This window comes from Lissotriton helveticus, chromosome 3_2, assembly GCF_964261635.1.
Source record: "Lissotriton helveticus chromosome 3_2, aLisHel1.1, whole genome shotgun sequence".
NCBI lineage: Eukaryota > Metazoa > Chordata > Amphibia > Caudata > Salamandridae > Lissotriton > Lissotriton helveticus.
The window spans coordinates 121,686,392-121,708,104 of record NC_136062.1 but is presented as its reverse complement, the minus strand read 5'-3'; the positions used below and the strand labels follow the sequence as shown (position 1 = coordinate 121,708,104).

At 46.7% G+C, this 21,713-nt stretch overlaps 1 protein-coding gene across 4 annotated transcripts in view; it reads left to right on the top strand.

Moving 5' to 3' along the window:
* Positions 1-21,713, top strand: part of ZNF280D (zinc finger protein 280D) — a 722,832-nt gene that overhangs the window by 7,675 nt on the left and 693,444 nt on the right. The gene's annotated exons all lie outside the window — the stretch shown is intronic.

Below are 21,713 nucleotides of genomic sequence, written 5' to 3'. Positions count from 1 at the left end.
CTTCACTTTTGATGGCCGCCAGGCCGTGACTCACTCTCGTTTCTCCTCCCACCAGCCCATCGCAGCCTGCCCAGCCTGTGCCGTCTCTCCCTACCCCTTAACCCTGCCCCCACCACCTCTCGATATTGCTGCTTGTTCTGGTGCTGTGCTTTGAAACTGTATCGAACGATGGAATCCTACCATTTGTCATTTTTTTCAGGGAGGAAAGGGTACTCTGTTTTCCCCCAGCAAACATTACCCCACGAATTGGAGTTTGGATTTTTTTTATCTCTGATTGAAAAACGAAAAAAACGATTTACATGTAGTGTCTACTTTTTTAGGTCTCGCTGAGCCAACGCGCACACACAACCAAACACACACAACACCCCCCCCACACACACAACCACACACACCACGCGCACACACACAACCTCACACACACACACACAACCACACACAACCCCAAACACAACCCGAACACAGCACACACAACTCCACACAACCACACACATACAACTACACACACAACCACACACATACAACTACACACACAACCACACACACACACACACACACACACACACACACACACAAAACACACAACTATCTATCTATCGTCCTCCCTCTATCAGCCCTCCCTCTATCTATCGCACTCACTCTATCTATCGCATCACCACAGCATCACTCAGCACCACCACAGAATCACTCAGGGGCACCACATCATCACTATGTGCTACTACAGCATTACTGAACACCACAGCATCACTCATCCCCACCAGAACATCACTCGGCGCCACCACAGCATCAATCTGTGCAACCATTCAACAACAACTGGTTCAAATATGTTCTCTCAATGTTTCAAGCTTTATTACAAATGTCACAAATGTTTCAAGCTATATTACAAATGTCACAAAAAGATGTTAATATTTCACTTCTGTTCTTGGATTTTCGTGACAATAAAATACACTGAACATAATCTTCACAAGTTATTTACAAAAGTTAAAGCTATTGCCATTATAAATTACAATAACTTTTATTTAAGTACTAATTATTTAAAAAAATTAAGCCATTTTTATTAGTAATATCAATACATCTAAGTCACGTAAATACAACACATATTGCATTACAAAAGCTATAGGTGTCACATTTGCAAAAGTTAAAACTATTGGCATTGTAAATGACAAAGCTAATAATTTCGCTACTTTCAAAACCAAAACATAAATAAAATATTTGTCATTTATAATACCAATAGCTCAAACTTTCCTAATGCGAGACCTATTGCATTGCAAATGCTTGTTTTATGATGGGAATATTCAAGTGGCGTAACACAAGCCAACAAGCTCCAGGGCGCCCCCTCAGCACAGTACTCTGGAGAGCTCCAGATTGAGTCTGTGGGAGGTACATGTACTTTGCATGGGGGCTCTCCTCAAGTTTCATTACACCAGTGGGAATATTCCATATACCTGATGACAATTTGCATGGCTTTTTTTTTTTAATTCAGTAAAAGTGCATTGAGCACCGTTTATTATAGCCAGTAAATAGTGATTATAAATTTACCTATAATCTTCAAGAGGACTACTGTAACCAAATACTCCAAAGATGTTGCCAAGAGTGATCTAAAGAGATAATTTAATGTGATATGCCTTATTAAATAGTAGTAATATTGATCTAATACAAGAAGCAACAGTAAGGTTAATTCAGCCATGTATGATCGAGCATTTTGTTTTTGTTCACACACTCAGCTGAGTTAATTTCATTGTGCTTCTCAGTTAGTCCGCCATAGAAAACGATAATGCAAACATGATACAGTGATGAAGAGTGATTATCCTAGAATCACTCAGTTTAGCAGGTTGAGTAGTAGGGGTGAGCAATATATTCCGCTCCGTTGGTGGAATTTTGGCCACTCCAGGTTACGCTTGTAACGCTGAGTTTATGCCAGCTGCCGTGTGGCAAATTATTTTTTCTTGCACATTGCTCAAACGGTAAGTTTGCAAGTGAGGTTTAGTGCCCCAGCACGATTTTCAGTCTCTCTAAGAGGGCATACAGCAAAATTTCTCCAACACGGACTGTCGGGACTGTTGGCGTTTGGAAAGCTGTCGCTCTAGTAAAAAATCTACTTCTGCACCATCACAATCAACTCAAGAAGCGGCGTTGTGCTGTTTTGGCCTTGTTTTTCAGACACAGAATTATCTCTCGGCACAAAATCTCAGCGCAATGTGCCTATATTTTCCCATTTGCGGATCTTGAGGAGTTTTTGTCCTTGAACTCCTCAGAAATCCCGCGAGTTCAGCCTAGAAGCCTACCTGCCACTCGACCACTGTTTCCTCAGCACAGCCGATCTAAGCGCTGTCAGGGAAACCTTCCACGGCTGACGACACTCAGCCCAATCACAGCGGCCACGCCCACCAACCTTAGGCCACGCCCCCTCACCCAGTACTTAGGCGCGCTGAAACGATAGCGCGACCAGAGAACTGGTTAGCTCCTGAGGCGGAAGCCGGGAGGAAAAACGCTAAAATTGCTTGTGTGTTTTAAATACTTTTACTCTTTTGTGATACTGTGATTTTAACTATTTAGAAGCCTACCTGCCACTCGACCACTGTTTCCTCAGCACAGCCGATCTAAGCGCTGTCAGGGAAACCTTCCACGGCTGACGACACTCAGCCCAATCACAGCGGCCACGCCCACCAACCTTAGGCCACGCCCCCTCATATCACATAAATGTGCTTCCCCCGGAAGCGCAGCGGACGAGCGCAGCGGGAGCGCCGTTTGCGCGCCGAAGGCGCGCCTAAGGCAAGCCCGTCTGCGCCCGTCCGCGATCGAACGCGGTCCAGGGCCATACCTTATGCCCCACAGGAGACTAGCATCCGTTGGAGCAAACAGGAACTGGCAAAATTTCGCCACAACACGGCCACTTCCTGCACTCATACCTTACGAGTGGAGGATAACATAGGTTGCGAAAACTGCCACTTCTCCTATGACCCTGACCCTGACGCGAACATGGCCACTTCTGATCACACCTTGCAATGCGGATTACTTAACTTGCGCTCGTTGCGGAAACATAAGCTAGATTTACACGACCTACTCACAGAGAAACGGTGGGACCTCATGTTTTTAACTGAGACCTGGCTTGACGAAGGTTCCACTCCGGATGCCCTTGAGGCACTCCCAGAGGGCTATACTATGCACAGACAGGATAGACCCAAAGGTAGAGGAGGCGGAATTGCAATCATAGCCCAAGAGAAATTACACTGCCAACTAGATCACTCCCCCATCCTACACAGTGAAGCAGGGAACTTCACCATCAAAGTGAATAACGGATATACACTGAAGGGCGTGCTAATTTACAGACCCCCGGGACCACTGGCCAGGTTCGAAGAGAGCCTGGTTGAGGGTATCATAGAGATGGCGCTATGTAAAGAAAAATTCCTGGTACTCGGAGACCTTAACCTTCATCTCAATGACCCCTCCGATAGCGTCAGTAAGAACTTCTGTCAGGCACTAGGAGCCCTCCAACTGAGCCAAATCGTTAGGGGTCCTACGCACCAACTTGGTCATCTGCTTGACCCTATTTTTGTTAACTGGAAAGAAATAGAAGCTTCTACCCCTATCCCGATCCCCTGGTCTGACCACCATTTAGTACCTTTCTCTATATACATTCCTGAAAGGAAAACCCCGCCACCAGTGGCACTTTACCACCTAAGGAGGAGATGGGCCACCTTCTCCCAGTCCAAATTTTGCGAGGCATTAACCAAAGGGGGTAACCCCGGAGGGAATGATGCCGATACAGCTAACATCAATCTGTGCAAGCGCATTAATGAGGCTCTTGACGCCACCGCTCCCCTCTCAAAAGCTAAAATAGGCAATCGTGCTCAAAAAACAGCCCCATGGTTCAATGACGAACTACGAGTCAGGAAAGCCGCACTGAAAAGAGCAGAAAGACACTGGCGGGGGGCACCCTCTAAAGAAACCAGGGACATCTACCTGAGTGTGAGGCGCCTCTATCATGGGCTAATTAGAAAGTCCAAATCAACCTACTATTCAGCTAGAATCAGTGAAGCTGGTAACTCTATGAAGGAGCTCTTTTTGATCTATAAAACTCTTTCTAGTGGAAAACCTGCTATTACCCCAACCGACTGCTCGCCTGAATCCTGCAATCAGATTGCAGATTTCTTCGCGAAAAAAATAACTAATATTTATTCGGCTTTCCCAACCCAGCCCATCACCGGGCTAGAATTCACTGAAAGACCCAGAACTTGGGGGGATAGACAAAGACTGACCAACTTTGTCACCCCGCCCTCAGATGAACTTCTAAAAATCTGTAGGTCCGTGAAATCGGGTTCTCCACGCGACCCTACTACCCCCAAACGTCTAATAGATAGTTTGGCGGTATTAGAACCCTACATACGACACCTACTGGACACATCTTTCAGCACCAAGACTGTGCCAAATGACTGGAAAAAGGCGGTGGTCCTACCCCTTAGAAAGAAACCGAACGTCAGTTTCGATAAACTTGACAATCTGAGACCAATTTCCCTTCTACCCTACCTGGCCAAAGTGGCAGAAAAAACGGTCAACCGGCAACTAATGGAGTTTGTGGATAAGGCAGCCTTACTTCACGACACCCAATTTGGTTTCCGTCCCCGCCACTCCACAGAATCTGCGCTGTTGACAGCGGTGGAGTCCCTACGCCAGGGGGCGGATGAGGGTCACACTATGGCCCTCATCCTATTGGACTTGAGCGCAGCATTCGACACTGTAGCTCACACCACCTTGCTACAGTGTCTGAATAGTGGAGGAATATCAGGAGCTGCACTCCAATGGATCCAATCCTACCTGACTGGGAGGAGTTTTCAGGTCCGCCAGGGAGACCACTACTCCAGGGACATAGATTTGGGCCAGGGAGTTCCCCAGGGATCATCCCTGAGCCCCACTCTTTTTAATCTCTACGTCTCCCCATTAGCCTCCATTGCCACAGGACACGGGCTGCAAATTGTGTCCTACGCCGATGACACGCAGCTGGTAATCTCCCTCTCGCGTGCACCCGACCTTGCTATGGACAGCTTCAGAAGTTGCATGCAAGACCTGGCAACTTGGATGTCCAGCAATTGCCTCAAACTTAACGGCAGCAAGACCGAGGTGCTCGTGATAGGGAAGAATCCGTCTGCGTGGTCATCGGCGTGGTGGCCACCATGCCTGGGGGAAGTTCCAACACCCCGACAGGAAGTCAAAAACCTAGGCATTTGGCTCGACTCGGACCTTTCCTTTGGACCCCAGATAGATCGGGTGGCGGGCGTCTGCTTCACTGTTCTGAAAAGCCTGCGGAAGGTCCTTGTCCTCTTGCCAACTTCGGCCCGCAGAACGCTGGTGCACGCGCTCGTTACATCACGGTTGGACTACGGTAACCTACTGTATCTGGGAGCAACCTGTAAGGCAGCTAACCGCCTTCAGGTGATACAGAATGCGGCAGCCCGCCTTATACTCAATCTCCCCAAAAGATCCAACTCCAAAGCTGCCCTTCAGACCCTCCACTGGCTGCCAGTAAAGAGCAGAATTGCATTCAAGGCCCTATGCACCTGTCATCGCATTTTGGCTGGAAAGGCGCCAGCCCCACTCAATAGCCTTATCACCAGGTATACACCAACACGCGCCTTACGCTCCTCTCACGGAGGCCTGTTAAAAGTCCCTAGGGTTAGCAGGACTCGCATGGGAGGGAGGTCCTTCCGTTACCTGGCGGCGAAGAGTTGGAATGACTTACCCCTCAACCTTCGCTTGGACCCCTCTGAAGCAAGCTTCCGAAAGAAATTGAAAACGCACCTCTTTCAAAATTAATTAGGCCTCCCCCTCCTTCTGTTTCTAAGCCCCAGTTCCAGCGCGGGGACACGCTTTCTGCGTAACCATGCGCTTTACAAAAATCTCTAATAATAATAAGAAGGTGGGAGTGTAGCTCTGGTTTCGCAGTCTGCAGCTGAACCTCAGGAAAATGTCTTATAATATCTGCCACACTCCAGTTTCTTAAAAACGACCAAGACTTTTTGCTAATTTATATTTCAAAGTTTTTTTTAATAGTTTTAAAACAGGTTTGCAGTATACATGTCCTAAAGTAAAAACAGATTGTTGCACACATAACTATAATAAACATGCAGTTAACACCTTAGCTGCGGCGGTTATTTTGCGGCAGTGCTGCAGTTCCGCGGAGGGGGAGGGGGCGCGTCGGTCGTTCGCAGCACCAGTGAGGTAGTGCTTGCGACGGCAGCAGGGAAGGGGTTCAAAAACACTGAGGTACCATAAACCCCTTTTATTTATTTATTTTTATTTATTTTAGAGGTTTTATATAGCGCTGGCTGGACCCAGGGGTATCAGAGCGCTTTACATTTTTGAGACAAGAAGGTCAGTAAGACATGGGTCATACATAGCATAAATGAGTATAAACAACATATAAGTCTCCGCCATACATATTTCAAAATGATAAATATGGGAAATAAGAACACCGAAAAGTGGGAGATGTGATAATCAAAAATAACCAGGCATACATTGAAAATTGCAGAGGAGGATAGGGAGGTTGGTGGTCAGAATTGGGTTTGTAAGGACGAGAGCTGTAGGGTCAGAAATGAGGGCAGACGGAGGACAAGGGAAGGGGGGGTGCAGGGTGGAGTGAAGGTGGTAAACAGGGAGGTGGAAGTGACGAGGAGGAAGGGCGAAGTAAGGCTGAAAAGAAGGGAGGCAGATGTATCTGAGGTCGGACAGAAGTGGCCAGTGGAAGATGGCAGATATGGATTATGGTCCCCAATATTTATTGAGGAGATGTAGTTTGAGTTCTTTTTTGAAGCAAGGGTAGGAAGGGTTGCAACGAAGGTCAGTTGGAAGGGCATTCCAAATGCATGGAGCGTTGCCGGAAAAGGACCGAGACTGGGTGGTTTTCTTTTTTTGAAGGGGGGGGATAAGAAGGAAGGTGTTTGTGCTTCTCAAGGAACGGGAGCAACCGGCTTTTGTGAGTTTGTTAGCGAGGTAGGTCGGTGTATTCTGATGGAGAATTTCGTGTGTAATGCAGGCTGTTTTGTACGTGGATCTACCTTCAATGGGGAGCCATTTAAGGATTTTAAGGGTAGGGGAGATGTGGTTGAATCGCTTGCAGTCAGAGGTAAGCCTAGCTGCAAGGTACAGCACAGATTTAAGCGGTGCGAGGTGGATCTTGGGAATTCCGGTGAGAATGGCATTGCCATAGTCGATGCGAGAAAGAACAAGGGATTGGACTGCTAGTTTGAAATCATCGATAGGGATGAAGGGCTTGATTTTCTTAAGGTGGCGGAGAGTGAAGAGGGCTCCTTTGGCAGAATTATTGATGTGTGTCTTGAGGGTTAGGAGGTCGTCAAGTGAGATACCTAGTGATTTGACTGAGGAGGACAAAGATAAGGAGCAGTTGAGGGCATTAAGGTCAGAGATCCAATTCTGAATAGGGAGCTGGTTGTTTTTAGGGGAAAAAAGAATTATTTCAGTTTTTTTAGGGTTGAGTTTGAGGTGGTTAGTGTGGAACCAGGCTTGAATCTTGATGAGAGTGTTGAGGTGAAGGATGTCAGCATGGGTTTTAATCTTATAATAGAGTTGGGTGTCATCGGCATAGAGATGGTAGTTGATCCCGGCTTGTTTAAGAATGAGTGTGAGGGGTTCCATGAAAAGGTTAAAGAGAGAGGGAGAGAGGATGGATCCTTGCGGAACTCCTAACGAGATGGAGGTAGGGTAACTCAGAACCACCTGAAATGCGACGTACGAGGTGTAGTGATCAGAGCTCTTTCTTCCTGGTGAAAAGTTTGATTTGGTTGAGTCACACAACTGCATCTGAGCCGTCAGGTGTCTTTCATACCGTTTTTCCATGTATATATTTTCCCAAATGAATTGCTATATACCCGGTACTTAATACAAAAATCATTGCAAGACGGTGCTCAGTTATTGGCTCTGGGTTCGTCGGGTTCTTGGTGAACCTACAAGTCCTATATATCCCCACAACCAGAAAGGTCCAGCGGATGTAACTGTATACTGCTTTCAAACAGCTGTCATAAGTAGAAGTTATTACAGGTGAAAACGTTGACACAAATAGCTGTTTTTTTTCAACTAATTTTCAATTTTTCCTTTATTCAATAGTTAGTTTCCATAAAGAAACCTTGAAGGATCTACACAAGTGACCTCTTGCTGAATTCAGACTTTTGTCTACTTTTCTCAAATGTATAGCTTTTCAGGATCCATTATTGCTTTCATACCTGGAAAGAGACTGAAAGCACAAAAAATAGCAAAAATAGTCTTGTGTCCCAACATTTATTTTAAACGGTGTAAAAATCTTTAGTTTTTCTGACAAAAGTCTGCTTGTCCCTGAAAGCTGGGAAGATGGTGATTTCAGCACCACAACCCCTGTTTCGATACCATTTGCAGGGGAAAAAAACAGACACTTTCATCTGTAGGCCCCCCCATGTTGTATTTTGGCTAATTTCTGGGTTCCCTCCAGGGGAAACCACAAACCCGGAGTACCTTTAGAATCCCCATGATGTTGGAAAAAAGGACGCAAATTTGGCGTCGATTCTTTATGTGGTTAAAAAGTTACAGGGGCCTAAGCGTGAACTACCCCAAATAGCCACAAAAGACTTAGCACGGGGGATGGAAGGCCTAGCAGCGAAGGGGTTACGTTTTAGAATTCTGACTACTAATTATTGTCCCTGCATGGGAAGACTTTTAAATTATTCATACCAGCAAGGCACGATGAATTAATCTGAAAGGCAAGAGGCAAAGAGTTTCATATTTTTGGAAATTTTGGAACTTATTGAGTAGTATGGATTTTATTGAGGCATATAGTGTTTTCTTTGTCCATAGTTGAAGTTTTAATTGAAATTCGGCAAAATAATTGATAAGGGTACTGAGAGACAGCCTCTTAACTAAAATGAACCATAGTGAGCAGGGATGTGGAATTCCTATAGCCCGAATCTCGTTTGGGAATTGCTAGTATTCAAACCCTACTATGGAAGGAGCCCTGGCATAATCAGAGAGGTTATTTCGGAGCTCTTCTATAATGAGATTGCTGCCATAATTTGTCACCGCATTGCATAGCACAAAAGGGACGAGCATTTGGTTACAGTACAAGTAGATTTATGAAGCAACCTGCCCCATGGACAAGTAGATACTTTATTAAATTCCACACCCCTTGGAGAGTTTGTAAGTAGAAAGCTTTTAGCCTGGAATGTTAATTGAGTCAAACCAGAACTTAACAGATCTCTAACTTGAGGAAGTGCTATGAGGAAGAAAATTATTTTAGATTGATTAAATGTGAGAGGAGTTTAGGAGCTGGCTCTTTATATAGTATACCAAAAAGTGAGATGCTGTCTAAAGATTACAGGTATTCCTTATAAGTGGACTGGGGCTTGTTTTAACAATTGTAAGGTGCTCTATTTGTGGCAGTGTGGTCGAGCAGCCTTGCGCTTATCAGAGAGAAGTTTTGGGCATTTGTTGCATACACAGTCAGTAGATGATACACACACTCAACAAGGAGATCCACATCAATTAAGAAAAATAGCAAATTTTTTATTTATATTTCAACATCAAAAACTTTGTAATTGGGTAAGTGCGTTTCAAGTTATCACTTTTACAGTTTTTAGCAATGTTAGCACATGGTGCATTTTTACGCAGAAATGTTTAACTGTGGAGAGAAGGATATTTACTGCATGCAGGCATTTGCAATATGATATTGCCCTTTAGGTCGTGGGTTCTTAGAGCGCTAAGTTCCCAAGTTCCACCAGCAGTTTGGTTTTACCTGCCCTGGTGTGTCTGGGATCAGAGGTGCTGGACGTATTGGTAGCCTTGCGCACTACACCGTAAACAAAGAAGGGTTGGCAACCGGAAATAGGATGCAAACGGGACAAGTCCGGGAGCAAAGTGGGGCAGTCTGTGTTCATGGACCCGGGCCGGGAAGCTTGGGTACAGGTAGTTTTAGTCGACTGGCCCTAGTTTGTCGTAGGTGGTCACGGTTCTTGATCTGAACTGCAAAGGGGGACAAACAGGACAGCCAGGCCAATCTCTGTGCTTTCCTCTGCTGAGCTGATATCCCTCATTGGCTGGTTGACCTTCGGATTGTTGCTGTCCGGATTAGTCTCTAAACAAGCGTTGGTCACTGCTAGGGTCCAGTACCCTGGCTATTGGTGCAGGGAGCGGCTACTGCTACAGTGGACCCAGTGGTGAGCAACTACTTCGAATTGGACATCCTGGTTGGTGCCTGTAGGATGCAGACGAGTAGCTCCTTCACTCTAAGGGAGATGCTGACTGGTTTTCGAAGTACTTGCAGGGCTCAAAAAATGTTACTAGTCCTGCAGGACTAGTACCTTGAAAAATCTCCTCGACCTAACTCCAACCTACTTGAGCTCCGCCTTTGAAAAGCGGAGCAAATGTGACAAGATAACAATATTTAAAGGCATCATTATTGCTCATTACTTTTGTGAGCAATAGAAATGCCTTTAAATCTTATCTTGTCACATTTGCTCTGTTTTCACAAACAGAGGACAAAAGTTAGTTTGTCTTCCTACTCACCAGAAAGGGCGAGTAGGACCTAAAAGCAGCTCGACCTCGTTAAATTTAGCTCGCATATGCGAGCGGTCGAGTGGATTTTTCGAGCCCTGACTTGCAACCCTCCAAGACTTTTGGAGGATGCACAACTGCAGGACGAGTTGGATCTTTGCAATTGAGTCTGTAGTGTGCAGGCAGGGTTTGGTGCCAAAAATCCACAGCAGTCTTTAGTTCTCGCATTGGTTGTCTCTTCCGTGTCCTCTTCTTCTTTAGTCAGATAAATCTGAAGTTCCGGTGTCGGGGGGACCTTTGAAATACTCATTGTAGGGGAGTGTAGGGTAGAATCCAATGGGCTACTTACCTACGCGATCGCTGCGCCTCTTATATGATGTCTTCCTGTGGGTAGTGGGCCTAACCCTATCTCAGTGTTCCTAATTCTACTAGCACCAAGATGGTGGAATTTTCCTACAGTCGGGAACATCAGGCAACTCGCCTTCGGAGTGTCTGACCTGGGTGTGCTCCACCCCTCCTCGGATAACTAATTTCCTGCTTGTCCTGGTGCCAAATGGGCTTCAGTGAACGCTTTCAGTGGTTGTCCATTTCGAGACAATGCGGAGGTGTGAGGCCCAATAGTATTCCAGAAGGTTGGGGCATGCTACCCCCCCCCCCTCTGTCCCGCGGTAGCATAAGGATCTTGTGGGAAAACCGTGGTCTACGTCCACCCCATATGAAGTTAGTGATATCTCTTTGAAGGCCCTGTATCTGGTGTTGTGGGATAGGGGTGGGGAGACATTGGAATAGGTACACAATTTTAGAGAGTATCGACATTTTGACGGCATAAGCCTACCCAGCCAAGAAATAGAGATTTCCACCACCTTAGGTCCTCCAAGACCGTTTTCTTGCATTCCCGCCAATTTACCGGAGTTTGTGTCCAAGGAGGGGGTTAGTTGAAGCCCTATGTATCGGATATGATCTGTCGCCCATTGATACGGAGCAAGTGTCTTCAAGGCTGGTATCCCCTCTTCCTGGATCGTAAGGTTTAAAGCCCAAGATTTGTCATGGTTAATTTTAAGGCCTGATGCCTGCTCAAAGGACTGTAGTAGAGTGTGAAGCGCTGGGAGAGATATACGTGGACGCGATAGTGTGAGGATAAGGTCATCCACGAAGAGTGCTACCTTGTTCTGCCGACCTCAAAGAGTGAGGCCGTGTATGTCTACATTCTGCCTGATCATCTCTGCTAAAAGGCTCTATCACCAGGGCAAATAGCAGAGGGGACAGGGGGCAGCCTGCCGCATACCCCTAGGTATGGAAAAGGGTTCTGTAAGCTGCCCATTAACCTGAACCCTCACTTGCGGAGAGAGATAGGAAGCCATGATCCTAGAAATCATGTTTTGTCCCAGTCCGATCTTGTGTTACACCACGCGAAGGTAACCCCAATCCACCCAGTCAAACGCCTTATCCGCATCAAGCCCCAGGAGGCAGGCCGGTATGTTCCAGTGGTATGCTTTCCCCACCAGGTGCGCAATTCTACGCAGATTATCCGTCCCTTGTCTATTGCGAATGAAGCCAACTTGATCTGGCTCCACAAGGTCAGGCATGTGGGGGATCGAGGCGTTTAGCAAGCATTTTGGTGTAGATTTTGAGGTCTGTTTAGCAATGCTATGGGACGGTAAGATGCACACAACATGGGGTCCTTTCCTGGTTTGGGGATGAGGGCTATTTCTGCCATACCCCTGGAGGGTGACGGCCCCTGAGTGTCCGAGAATGAATTATATAATCGCAGTAGATATGGCTGAAGTTGTGCTATGAACATATGGTAGAAGGCCAGCGGCAAGCCTTCCGGGGCTGGCGTCTTTCCGAGCGGGAGGTCTTTCAGAGCTGCCGTCAGTTCCACTGCCATGAGAGGGCCGTCCACTTGTTTGGCGTAGTGTGGGTGTATTTGGGTCCAGGGGCACTGGTTCAGAACGTCGTCGATATGGTCTTGAGAGGGCACATCCACCGCATAAAGGGCAGTGTAATAGGTCCTAAAGGCCTCGCTTTATTGCTGCGCAGGAAGCGAAGCTGACCCCGGAGGTTTGCAAGTCTCCGCCCACATGTGAGTGAAGGTTTTTCCTGGTCCTGCTTCTCCAGTTTCTTAATCTTTGGAGAGGCAATCTTCCAGGCAGCGGGCTTCCCGTGCCATAGATGTGATGTGGCCGCAGATTGTAGCCTTAAAGGCATCCTACACCACAGGGAATGGGGTCTCGGGTAGATTATTACTCGCAAAGTAAGAGTCAATGGCAGTCCGTATATTGTCCACATTGGCTGGGTCCCGCAGGATATGCATGCACCACCGCGGCAAACGGGTGGGGCAAGTGGCCGGATCCTGCAGGAGAAGCTCAACATGAGCATGGTCGGATATCGAAATGGCGGACAGGGATGTCGCTAACGTGTCCCTTATTAGGGCGGGCAATATAAGTAGATAATCAATACGAGAGTACGAGCGGTGGGCATGTGAGTAGTACGAGTAGTCACGCACCTCAGGAGAGTAGTATTGCCAGGAATCTATCAAGCCAAGGTCTGTTATCTGTTTCCGGAGTGCAGAGGACATGGCCTCCGACCCGTTTGAGGAGGCTTCACTGCGGTCCAGCGCAGGATCCCACACCAGGTTAAAATCTCCCCCCCAAATCAAGGAGGGGTCGCCCTGTGGCACTTGTTCCGTAGTAGCGTTCGGAGGTAGGAGTTCTGCATCTGGTTCGGCGCGTAGACATTACACAGTGTGAATAGGCGTTTCCCAAGCTCCACCCCTGCTCTGATGATACGCCCATCTGGGCTACGAAAAACTTTCAGTTCCCCCTGCCTGATACCATTTCTGCATAGAATAGCCACTCCAGCTGTTTTGGTGTCAGCTGTGGCCCAGATTTGGAGGGGATATTTAGGGGTGCGCCATGCGAGGTGTGTCTACTTTCAACATATGGGTTTCTTGAAGAAAAATGATGTCTGGACTGTGTTGTAGTAGGTAGCGCCACACTTGTTGTCTCTTGTACGGAGAATTAAGCTCCTTGACATTAAGGGATAATACTTTTTAAAGGGTCGGGAAGAGCCATAAATATATCTGATCACAAGTTAGGCTATCATGCCACCATAGAAAACTTGTCAGCATAGGGGAATAGGGGCTCAGGAGTGGATCCTCCCCATGGACAGGGACGCACCATAGCCTTGTAGTCTCCCGCCCGCCATACCTAGTAGACAGAAGGAGGAAGAGAAGAAGAATCAGGCAAGTAGGCGGAGAGAAGAGAGAAAAGTGAACAACCAACATTGACCAACTGGGCCACATCGTTCTGTACCAGTCGTGGGCCAGCCTGCACCCTAAGGTTTGGGTGGACCCAGAGACGTCACTCTCTCAGGAACAGATGGGGGTAGGCCTTCTGCTGCACTGGAGTTCATTCAGCTCTGGCACCAGGTACACTGCAAGAGGGGAGTTGGGGTGGCGCCTTCAACGCAGCGGCAAACATTAAAATCGACCAAGTGAGAGCCATGTTCCCCCAGACAAGTCTCGGAGTTTGTTACGGGCACATGAGATGCTCATTAAGGGACAGGGGAATCCGGGCCTGTCTCTGATTTGCCCTCTTCCAAGGACCTGATTTATTTGATAATGTCCTGTTTAGCCTGCGAAGATGTTTGCTCATCAAGGGGTGGTGTGCGTCTGCGCCGACGCACGGTGGACCAGGACGGCTTTGCAGGCACTCGTGTAGGAGGCGGAGGATGGGTGGGGCTGGCAGACCGTGACGTGGGAAGTCGGAGTAGTTGAGCCGCTTCTTGGTAGGACCACTCTACGTTTGGACTCACATGGAAAAATAAGGGTGAATGGGTGACCCCACTGATATTGAGACGCCCAGGCTCCGCAGTTTGTCTGTCACAGGCTTAAAGTCGCGGCAGCGTCGCAAGGTATTGGGTGCTAAGTCCTGGAATATCTGTATCTTGTTCCCATCATATGCAAGATCCTGCTTGGCTCTCGCCGCCCTAAGAATAGCTTCTTTTTCTGTGAAGAAGTGGACCCTGGTTAAAATGTCTGGGAGGAGAGCCGGCTGGCCAACGGGCCTGGAGACCTGGTGAGCCCGGTCCAAAGCCGGAGGGGAGGCGTCCTCATCCCCCCCAGACCTCGTGGAGTAGCTGTGCCACATAAGTCATAATGTCCTTCCCATCCGCCCCAAGAGGAACCACCCGGATGCAGAGGTTGTTCCGGCAACTTCGATGTTCCAGATCCTCCTGCTTCAGTTGCAATTTTATGTGTTGGTCGTCCAGGGCGGCCAGGCGCTGCCAGAGTTCCTCCTGATCCTCCGTGCGGGCGTGCACTGTCTTTTCCAGCCCGTCCACTCGCTCGCTTAGGTCTGTGACCTCTTTCCTGAGTTCCTACTGTCCTCTGCCGCATACTCCAGACCGGCCCCTCCACCTCTAGGACTGTGCTCGCAATCAAGATGGTGGACAGCCAGTGCAGCCGAAGGGTTCTCAGTCCGGTGCGTCCGTCGTCTCAGATATGCCCCACCACCCTTGCCTGGGCAGCACGACACCGTTGGGGTCCAAGGATGTTCGAAGCGGCACTCGCCAATCCCACGTCTGGCCCAGACCTGATGTCGCAAAATGGCGGCCGCCGCGGTCAGAAGGGTGAGGCCGGGACAGCACGGCCATTTCCCCGCAGCCGGCGCAGTCTCAACACCACCAGCTCGTCAGGAGACGCTCCTCACCTTCCGCCACCTATGCGCCCTAAAAAGCGACAGCAGACGGCCCCTAGCTCCGCTTATAATTGCTAATAAAGGTAGCGCTCTGCCGGAGCTCCCGCGGCGTGCATCTCACCTCTTCTGCAGCAAGACCACGCCCCCAGCAGGTATTCAGTCTTAATGCTCACAAGAATCTGGTGGTGGTGTCTTTAACAGAACCATCTTTCAGATAGAGATCTGTATTAACAGTATTAAATTAATAGGACTATCGGAAAAGTTTTGTAGTTCTTTAGGGGTAAAGTGTGTACATTGCAGAGAATGATTCCCCGAATGGAAGCATTGGGGTACTCTTATCTGTAGGAGAACAGGATTTCACGAATCCTTTCTAATTTTTGTTTGTTGAAAGCCATCAGTTACGAAGGATGCAAGCCAAATTACTATCATCTCATTGAAACTCATACGATCTTGAATGTTTTTTTAATAAAGTGCTGTTGTGTTTCTGGATATTAATTATGAGGGATGGTAAGAGTGCCAAAGAAAAGTAATATTAGAACATATAAAGCGATACAGAAAACATATGCAACATCTTCATTTTTCCTGCATCAATAAACTCCTCATTGTGTTTAGCAATCAGATTACTTTGTAATAGAGTACACGCATACGAGTTACACGTGTACAGCTTAAAATATTGCATTGGTTGTTCTGTAATAGAAAGTTGACTGCAGCTTAAAGCGGAGTATTCTACACATGCTAATATGAATGGACTTGCAAACATAGCAAAAGTACAGTTTTAGGACAAGACCAGCACCTTTACAGGGTCAACCAGATAGTGTTATGGTAGGTCCTATAAAGCTTGATTTAAATGGGACAGATTTGCAAAACACAGCTTTAGGACATAGATCTGCCTTTGCTTGCTTGCTCTGCATCGGATGTACAATTCAGTGAAAAAACGCAATACAAAAGATTCTTTTTAGCCTTGCTTCATTCGTATGACATATGCTATCCTTAATTTAGAGGGTGGTAAATATTTAGGCAGGTGAGTCATTGGACAAAATATTATTTCTTATCATCATGTATCTGACTGTTGAAAAAGGCAACAGTGTTACTCATATGGCCTATGACCTACTTGTTACTTGAACTGTGGTGGCCCTGTACTTTAGAGGGAACATTGGAGGAGGTGACCGTAACCCCATGTGAATGCTTTAGGCTACCGGTGCTGACATATCCCCACCTGTTAATCGTTTTATTGATACCTTCATGAGAAACACACCCATTTGTTCATGTTTCAGAGAAATTTTTAGGCCGATCTAGGACAACTTTTGGGGCAGATACACAAAAGCCCCTTTTTACTTTGGAATATTGTATCCTCAAACTTCTTTGACTTTTCTTACTTTTCTCAAATCCCTGATAGCCAACCATTTGTTCAAGCAACTGGAACACTTTTTTACAATGTATGCTAGAGTCTGGCATCAATTTGTGTGCAGATGGGAAGTATTCTTACATTGGAGATTTTTACCCTTTGACTTCTGTGGAACCCCACTGGATCATTAATGGATACGCTGGAATCCGAACATATGTAATTTCTTAGATTTGAGCCTCTATACATAATAAATACTGAAACAAGTGTGCATCGCATAAATTCACAAATGAAGTATTTCATTTAAGTCACAAACAAATACAGGAATATTGAAGTTTAATGGGGAGGTTGGAGCTTTTTCTAAATTCAGATCTTTATTTGAAATGAAGTGGTATACCAGACTCTAGCATATCGGTGTTTTTTTTTTTTTTGCTCCTTATACATACTCTCTTTTTGTCAAAGATTAGAGTCATCCTTTCATACCAAAAGGGACAAGGTGGGTTATACCACAATCAAAAGAATCTCCCTTTTGTGTACCTAACTCTTGTGTGTTCCAAGTGCTGTCTGTCCAATTAGGATGCACTAAATAATATGAAATGCAATATCACGATTGACAGTAATAATGTAAGCTTTACCTCAGTACAATCATACGTCTCCTAATAGTGGGATTATGATATAACTCATGTCATGCATGTTTACCCCAGCTGAAGCAAAGCGTATATATTTAATCGCAATTTAGAGCACTTTGTTACTGGTCGGGGGGTGACAGTATCCTCACAGGTTATCCCCTCATTATCACTAGATGTATCTGCAGTGCTCAACAGATATACCTGGAGAGGTCCCCAGATATCCCTAGGTCTGCATTTCAGTGGTAGTGTATCTGCATATACCGCATGTTGTTCCTGGCTATATGTGAGGTCTAATAACCAATCCTTGAATTTAGGCGCCCTTCCCCAGTCCCCGACGACATGCCACCCTGCGTTTGGCTAGTAGTAATGCTACGTCTATGAATTTCCGATGTTGCTTAGGTATCTGCATTGTGTATCCCAGTAACATTATTAGGGGGTCTTTCTCAAAGGAGCATCGATTGTCTGAAGTGCCGTATGTACTTCCGTCCAGTAATCCCATACTTCAGGGCATTCCCATGCTAGGTGTATGAAGCCTACGCCTTCTGCCCTACATCTTAGGCATCTATCGTCTTCTGATAATTGAAATCTAAGCTTCAGCGCTGGCGTATAATAAAGCCGTTGTAAGAACTTATAGTGTATCACCTTTAGTATCACCTTTAGACGGCAGCTTGCTGATATGCGAGCGGTCATTGCACAGCAGTAACGCCATTGTTCTACTGTGATATCGCCTCCCATATCCATCTCCCATTTCGTACGTGCTGGGTTGTCAGCCTCTGGGCTGTGCATGCTTATATTCTTGTATATATTTGACACGAAGTGTCCATTTATACCCGAGCTCAGCATCTTATCTAATGGGGCGGTTATCTCAGGTTCAGTTGGGAAGTCCGGTAGTACCTTTCTCAATCCCTGTGAGAGGCGTATATAATAGAACACTTCTAGTGGGGTGGGTCGATGTTCCTGGAACAGGTGTTCCTTCTTTCTGAGTTGCCCATCTTTGAATAAATCTCCCCATGTCGCAATCCCTATACGTCTGCACATTGCTTTAAATCCTGATTCCTGTAAAAGAGGCATTAGTGGATGATATGTGAGCGGCATCTTCGGGGAATAGAGCAGTTCCATCTGTAATGTGCGTGCTATACGTTGCCAGGCATCTACCGTGCCTGAGACCATGGTAGAATTGGTGTCAACTGCCGCTACTGGACCGTGTATAAGGCCGGATAACGGGAGCGGATGGGCCACCCAATCCTCTGCTGCCAATTGTGGCATGAATGGTGTTGGGACCATCCAATGATACGCATATTGTGCCTGTGCACTCAGATAGTATACCTCAAGATCTGGCACGTCAAACCCTCCCCTATCATATGGAAGTGTTACCGTAGCCCACTTAAGGCACGGTTGCTTACCTCCCCAAAACAGGCGTATTAATTCCGATCGTAGTGTTTTGAAAAAAAACCTACCTGGATAGTAGGGTATATTCGAAAATAAATAAAGGAAGCGTGGTAAAATCATCATCTTTATGAGAGATGCCCTGCCTGCTAAGGAAATCGGTAGTGAGATCCAACGGTTGGTGATCGCCGTTCCATAATTGAGACGTAACGTCTCTTCCCTATCTATAGATATCTGTATGTCCAGGTACCGAAGGTCAGAGTCGCACCACTCGAGTGGGTAGTCTAGCTGAAACTGCTTGACAGCAGTAGTGAGGGGAAAAAATTGCGATTTATTTTTTATTTATTTTTTTCTCCAATTTATCTGTATATCTGACATCCCACCATACACCAGTATCTCTCGTAGCAATGGATTGAGGTTCATTTGAGGGTCCCTAATGTACAGTGTCAAATCATCTGCGTATAATGATAACCTTATTTGCCTCTGATAGCAATTGAATGCACTTGCCTTATGCAATTGTCTTATCCGACATGCTAGGGGCTCTATTACCATAGCAAACAGCAAAGGAGATAGAGGGCACCCTTGTCGAGTGCCTCTTGTGATCGAGAAATGTGGTGACAGTCGCCCATTAATCAAAACTCTAGCTGTGGGTTGTGTGTAGAGTAATCGGATCCATTCTATGAACAATTTGGGAAATCCCATTCTGTATAATACAGTGAATAAGTAATGCCAGTCAACGGAATCGAATGCTTTTGTAGCATCTAGGAATACTGCGGCCACAGGAAGGTCAGGTGCGATGGTTTGGATCAGAGAGAAAAGGGTACGTAAATTGTCGCTTATGGAGCGTCCCGGGACAAAACCGGCCTGGTCCGGAAGCACTAATTTGGTCATAAGCAACGGACGATAAGAATCTCAATCCGAGGGATCTTTCCCTGGTTTTAGGAGGGAGGTAATAATCACCTCTCGCATCGAGCCGGGTAGTATACCGACTTCTAGTGATTCTTCGTGAACCTCCTTGAGAACTGGCGCCATTATGTCTATGTAATGTTTGTAAAATTCAGCCGGCAGCCCATCACTTCCCGACGCCTTACCGTTTTTAAGGGACATGAATGCTGCCCTAATCTCATCAAGTTCCAGGGGGGCTGCTAGGAACTGCCTATGCCAATCCTCGAGCCAACACAGTGCTATTTCATCAAAATACCGTTCGGCATCCTCCACCATGTGCCCTTGAGTCGTGTAAAGTGTTCTATAATGCGCGTGAAAGGTACTGAGCATGCCCTTCGCGTCTCGGCAGTACTCACCATTCTTTGTAACTACCTCCTGCACATTATTACACGTCCCGGTCTTTCGCCTTCACAGTACCTGCGGGCTACCCAGTGTTTCCCTCTGAACTTCACCTCTCTATCCGCTTCTGCTTCAAATGCCGAAGGTTTCTGCCTGAAGTCTTTATAAAGTCTACCATCGCTAGTTCTCACCATCTGCATTTCCAATGCCTTCAGCTCACGCTCCAGTGTACATATAGTGCCCCTGATGTCTCTCAATATCCCAAAGCTTTTAGATATACAGAACCCTCTCACCGTGACCTTAAACGCCTCCCATATTGTTTCAACACTATTCACTGATCCTTTATTTCGGGGGAAGAAACTAGTCATTTCCTCCCCCACTTCCGTGCTGAAAACATTATCCAGCAAGGCTGTGGGTTGCAATTTCCACGTGGGTCTAACTCCGTCATATCCTGGAAGTTTCAATTGAACTAGTACGGGGCAGTGATCTGAGTAGGTCCTGGCTAAGTGGATGGCCTTGCCTATGTCTACGCTGAGACCCTTAGAGAGGAGACAATTATCAAGCCGGGCCCATGTGTTGGTATAGGACGTGAAGTGTGTGCCTTCTTTCACACAAGGATGTAAAAACCGGCAGCTATCATTTAAGCCTCCCTCTTCTATAATACCGCTTAATACGTCTCTGGATTTCTTATTATATTGCGCATAGCCATCTGCTCTGTCCAATGCAGGTGTCATTGCAATATTGAAATCCCCTCCCCAAAGTACGTGCATTGAGCCAATATCAACCACTTTCCCCCACAACATTGTAAAAAACTCTGGTGTGTCTACATTAGGTGCATAGCAGTTAACAATGGTAATTGTGTCTGTACCCAACCTTCCCCATAGGATGACATATCTGCCCTCAACATCTGAGTTCACCAAGCTTTGTAAACTGTACGGTCTTCTTGACCAGGATAACAGTGCCCCTGGAATACGAGGAGTAAGAAGAGAACACCCTGACAGCCGCCCATTTGCTCGCAAAGGCGTGAGTCAGTCGGGGTGCCAGGTGAGACTCTTGTAGGAGTGCTATGTGCACTTGCTGGCGTTCTAAGTAAGCTATTACATTTCTGCCTTTCCGTGCATCGTTAAGCCCCCGAACATTCCAAGAGAGAACAGTTATGTGAGACATTTCATCAACAGCCATATCCAAATATTATCGTGTTAAACACTTTAGCAAAGAATTCCCCCTGCGCCTCGTCGACATGGACCCCTGAAAGATTGCCAATAGTGATTTGTGCCCCGTACCATGCAGTACCTGTCTTGTCCCTCTTCACCACTGACTGACTGAACATCTGCCCAACCCCCCCCCCCCCACGCCTCAGCCCTTTGTCCTGTGCGGGCTCTTTCGAGGGAAGGGGGAGGTGCCTGGAATACATTACCACCAGCAGTCAAGTATCAGTCCACGCCATTCCGGCGCTGCGGCAGCTGTTCTATTCGATAGAAGCTTACATAGAGACCTCCTAGCAGATGCCATCGGGACATCGCAGTAACTCATCTGTCAGTACTCCGTGTCAGAGGTCGCTTGCCATCAGATTTTCATCCTCCTGCCAGTCTTCTTCACGATGACCATTTCCCGCAAGTGCACCTTTCAGTGTTTTCAGAAAATCTTCCACTTGCTGTGGGTTCATGAAAAAATGCTGTTTTCCTTGGTGAGTCACTCTCAATTTTGCCGGGTACAAAAGTGCATAGTCTATCTGCAGAGTACGGAGTTTCCTTTTTACCTCTAAGAATTTACGTCTCTGCTCTTGTACTATTGGTGTGAAATCATGGTAAATGGAGAAGCTAAAGCCGTCACATGATAGTTTTT